This window comes from Gossypium hirsutum, chromosome A04 (genome assembly GCF_007990345.1).
Source record: "Gossypium hirsutum isolate 1008001.06 chromosome A04, Gossypium_hirsutum_v2.1, whole genome shotgun sequence".
NCBI classification, from domain to species: domain Eukaryota; kingdom Viridiplantae; phylum Streptophyta; class Magnoliopsida; order Malvales; family Malvaceae; genus Gossypium; species Gossypium hirsutum.
In genome coordinates, this window is record NC_053427.1 from 47739443 (window position 1) to 47745442 (window position 6000).

Here is a 6000-nt window from a genome sequence, read left to right on the forward strand (position 1 = left end):
TCGTGAAATGTATATGTACATGGTATAATGAGCTTATCCATGATTGATTGATAATCCCATGGTGTACATGATTGATTTGTTCGAGTGAATACGTGTGTTTAGATAACTTACTAAAAATATAGGTAGAAAGAATGTTCATGTATACTTATTTGAATGAATATGGTTGCCAAATTCACATAGTCTGATTAAATGTGTTAAATTGTTTGGACTGATTTACATGATTGTAATTATATGTCTAAATGAAGGTGTACGAGGTAAAAGTATAGATTGTGATAAACTTAACCATATTTGTTGGCCCTTGTATGATATCATGTGCATGACTTGTATGATCAAATGAATAGATTAGTAAAGTTATCCAGAAAACATGGAATGCATGCATAAGTATACTTGTTTAAATGAGATAACTGGAAAGTGACCGTAAAATCAATATGAATGTTAGTCTACTTGGAATGAATGACATGATTGTGCTGATGTTGCCATGATGATGAAAATTGTGTTACATGCATATGTATATGAGAGTCGAGTTAGAGGCCCTATGACCCCCTCCCCCTTACCAAAGTGGTGTTCTATAATGGAATTTCTCGAGATTTGTGATGAACAAGTTTCTGGATGAGAAACCAAAGAATTCAGTGATAGAATGGTTATTAGCACGATTAGTAATTAAGAATGGGTTGATAAGTACAGATAGAGCTAGAAAGATATCGGATTGACTGAAAGATTATTTAATTTTCACAATATCACAGTTAGTAAAAATATTAATTTCGGCAATCGATCTATTCTAAAAAGATGTCGGGAAATAATATTTGAAATATGAAATGACCGCATACGGTAATTACAGTAAGCAGATTATGACTGTCTCTCTTGAAATATAGCATGAAATCAATTGTCTGCGGAAAGGTTATTGAGACTATCTATTTTCCGATGAATTTTTGTAAGATGGAAATGTTCCCTGATCTTGATGATAAACAATCTACATGATCCTATTTCTTTCTGGTATTTTGTTACCTTCCGTCTGTTGGGAATTGATGAAAAGGGGTGCATGATACTATGATTCGGCTTCTGCTAATAGTTAATTTGTCCAATATGTATATGGGAAGGAATGTCATTCTTGTTACATCTATCTCAGGTGGTCACAATGATATTTTCTTCTGCATTTCTTTTCTCTAAGGAACCATTGAGGTCTCTCATATTTTCTTATGAATTTTGTCCTCGATCTTTTGATAAGGTATTGTGATTGGATTTTCTTGTTTTGGATTTCTTTACGTTGGATTTTTATATTCTGGATTTCTCCGTTATGGATTTCCTTATAGTGAATTCTTGGTCATCTTTATCTCGTCAATTGTCGAACATAGATTATAGTTAAAGTATGACATTTAGCTTGCGGTATATATAAATATCAAGTATGACTGTGTTTCTGATTTGATTACAGTAATTTTATGATCTTAGTAATTGGAGTTCTCAAATTTCCGTATGAGGATTTAACATTAGCAAAGTTTGGACAGATGAAAATATTTTTAATGTAACACCCCGAACCCGAGACCGTCACCGGAGTCGAATACGAGGTGCTGACAGACTTTTAAAAAAAAAAAATTTTCCAGACACTGCCCAGTCTGAGTACTAGTCACTTCAAAAATCATATCTTGAGTTTCACAACTCGAAAATTAGTTTTGTGATTTTTCCCTGAAACTAGACTCATGTCCCCACCTATGTATTTTTTTCTAGAATTTTTGGTCGGGCCAATTAGTACAGTTTATTAGTCAAAGTCTCCCATGTTACAGGGGTCGACTACACTGACCTTTTCCATTACGACTGGGATATCTCTCTGCACAGAGCTTCAATACTAATGCCGTTTGTTTCTATGGAAACTAGACTCAGAGAGGAATCCATACATATATGGTATGACCCCTAATTATCTCTGGTCAATTTATAGTGAATTTCCAAAGGCGGAACAGTGAATCCAGAAACTGTTCTGGCCCTGTTCCACAAGAACCCGAATATCTCTTTCTTTACTGTTCCTATAATTGTTTCGTTACTTCCATATGAAAGTAGATTCATCAAGGTTCGATTACATAATTTATTCACTATTTAATTCCACTCCTACAAATTTATGTGATTTTCCAATTCTACACCACTGTTGCTGTCAAAATCTGTTTTCAAGATAAACTTTACCTATTTTGTGGTTACCATGGACCAACTAGGGTTTTGCCATACATAGGTCCACATGTGATCATATTTAGCCATTCCAATGGCTGATCATTAGCCCAACACTTCCATTTCAAACCATAGTCACATCGTGAAACCATATATATACATACATAAACACAAATGGTCTAATGCCATACTCCACTTTTACAAGCCATTTTCGCATGGCTTTACACACATACATCACAAAAGAACTTAAACAACAGGGGGTAGTCCTATACATGCCATATCCAGAGTTCAACTAAAAGAGTACCAAAAGAGCTTGATAGTGCAGATGACTTCGACTTCGCTGATCCCGAATCCGATAGCTAACGAACAAAATCTATAAAACAGAGAGCCAAAGCAACCGGGTAAGCATTTTAAGCTTAGTAAGTCTCAAGTAATGAAATCGGCTTTGACTACAGTATTACATTCACATAGCTAACTAAATCACTTTATTAACACACATTCTCATAATCATACTTACTTCACACTTCATCAACATAGATACACAAGGTATTAACCTTTCTAAAAGCCGAAAATTCGTTAGCCGATCGCACGAATACTATTTAAAACGAACCGACTTTTCCAATGCACATGCAAACATACCTTATCATTCGGGTTGGTCAAGCATAATTATTAAATTAGTTACAGCACAAAACGCTCACATTCAAACCCAAGTTTCTTCGGTATTTAACCGAATACAGCCGCAAACACATTTGCCTTCGGGTCTTAACCCGGACATATCAACTCGCATAATTGCCTTCGGGTCTTAGCCCGGATATATCATCTCGCATAATTGCCTTCGGGTCATAGCCCGGATATATCAACTCGCATAATTGCCTTCGGGTCTTAGCCCGGATATATCAACTCGCATAATTGCCTTCGGGTCTTAGCCCGGATATATCAACTCGCATAATTGCCTTCGGGTCTTAGCCCGGATATATCATCTCGCATAATTGCCTTCGGGTCTTAGCCCGGATATAATCCAATGCTCATGCACACATATATCAATAATCATAACACATCCATATCATTTCTTCGTTACTAAGGCTCAAACACAAAACATTTATTAAACCTTTCAATTTTCGGCTCAGTAGCCACACACAAAGAGCATGATTTCAATTGGCTTTATAAGATAGTCTCTAAGCACATTCGACTATCCGTCATAGTATGACTATTCATTTCAATATAATTCAAGTAGGGTCATTACTCGAAGACTTACCTCAAATGTCGTCGAACGACTTCAACGGCTATTCAATTACTTTTTCCTTCCCTTTATCGGATCTAGTTCCCCTTTGCTCTTGAGCTTAAGTTCAACAAAATTTAAAATAGTCATTAATCGACTATTCAAGTATTACTTTCAGAATAATATATATATATTGATCCGACTTTCACACACATAGATTATAGTAAGCTTTATATTAATCAATAAATAATTCATCGGCAAACTTTCATTAATGTTTACAACAAAATCACATATTCACTACGAGCTGTTTTCCTGAGCAGTAGTTACTAAATTACTTATAACTGGAGCTACTAAACTCCAAATCACTTGCCGTTAATTTTCCCTGAATATAGACTCGTATATCTTCCATCCATAAAATTTTCAGAATTTTAGGCTTGGCCAATCAATACCAGATTTTTCTTAAAGTTTCCCCTGTTCACTGTTTGACTATTCTGACCACTCTTCACTACGAATCCAATTTCTCACTTTACAGAATTCAAAATGTGTTGTATTTGATCTCATTAGAAACTAGACTCATTAAGGAGTCTAAGCATATAAATTTTATCTTATAATCATTTTTGTACAATTTATAATGATTTTCTAAAAACAAACAGGGAATCCAGCAGTCATTATGACTCAGCCCCACAATGCTTCAAATATCTCAAGATCGGTAACTCTTTTGTTTTTATAGTTTCTTTTGTAAGAAAATAGACTCTTCAAGCTTTAATGACATAATTCACTCAGCTTCTAATTCAACTCCTATAATTTATGGCGATTTTCCAAAATCACCTTACTGCTGCTGTCCCCAAACAGATTATCACCAAATCAAATACTAACATTAGCATTTCACCTTAATAGCTAGCTTACCAAGCCTTGATTTAACATATAATTCACACATATCACATTCAGCTATATATATATACATTTATCATATTTATTATTAACAAAGTATGCTCATGACAAATTTACTCCCAATCGCATCTCAAAATTCATCAAGCTTAGAACACATTTGCTAATTAAATTCGGTAGTTTAATCACTTTGCTAACCACTTATACATATAATTCAATTCAACATTATAATCCCATTATCACTCATTTAGCCGATTATAGAGAATTAAACATAATATCTCTAGGATATACTCTACATGGCCGAATACACTACATTAATTTCCAACATTACCTAGGTAATTACCTATAGGTTCTTATACCTTAAATTCACACATTTAGCCTTTTAATGCCTATTGATCAATCCTTTGGTCCTATCAAGAACCATTTAACATGCAAGGAACATAATCATAGAGGAAGAAATTTACATTCTAAATAGGCTCAATCTTTGACCGAATGTACTAGGCTCCTCTAAGCCACTCATCCAAAAATCTTTACCCCATTCTAGTCACTCTCCCATTGTTCCATACAACATGAAATAACCCCTAATTCCAACACTTAATCATTTGGCATATTGCTCAATTCACCATAAGAAATCTCAACTTTCTTGACATTACCAAGAGTGCATCCACCATTTAACTTAGCATATTATAAAGCCAAATCAACAAATTCAAAGCTTACCTCCTAATAGCTAAAGATGAATGCCGAATTGCTCTAGGTAAGTTTTCCCCTTCCTTTTTTCTCCTTGTTTCGGCTTGAGGGAGGTATGAGAAGAAGATGAACACCATCCTCCTTCTTTTATTTAATTCCTTTTATTTCAATTATTAAATCATTTGTTAATACAAAATTATTTTAATTTTTGAATTAGTGGAGCATATTCTTTCCTTGGCCGGCCACTATATTTAACATGGGTAAATTGACATGCAAAACCACTCCTTTCAATGCATGTACTATTAGACCATTGTAAATTAGCCTCTCACTTTCCAACAAAGTTTCATATAAGTCCATATAAAAAAAAATTCACATAAAGATGATCAAATTAATGCATGAAACTTTCACACATGCAATTACTCACATCATAAACACAGAATATAATTTTTAATTATTTATAAGACTCGGTTTCGTGGTCCCGAAACCACTTTTCGACTAGGGTCAACTTTGGGCCGTCACAGTTAACCAAAGCGTTTGAATTGATTTAGTATGCATTGGACAAAGACTTCTTGATTTTCAGTGATAGTTATTGTACGATCTTTGAGAAGAGCAAAATGCAGTGGTAAACATTTGGGTAGAAAATCCAAAACTTATACAGAGATTTCGCAAGAAAACTTACAGGAGTAATGTATTAGCGATCGAGTTTGGAACTCGACATCGTTGATCCTTGGGTAGAATACTTGAAATGTTGAAAGTTTAAGAAATGTATATCAAGTGTCATCATAATTATCTTCGCCCATGTTGGAAATGGAATGGAAATGAGAAGAAGCTACTATGGATTTTATGTATGATTTATTACTGTCTCTGAAAGAGAAAAATGTTAGATCGCTTATTATTAAATGTTAGATGAGATATGTAAACCATGCTAGTATGTACTGAATTTTCGCTCATCAGCTTCGAGGAATTTTGTGTCTTTATGATTGTTGGATATTTTAAAATTTTAGTCTCCATTAATCGGATTGAGGATCCGGGTTTTATATCACGAATTCTTGGGA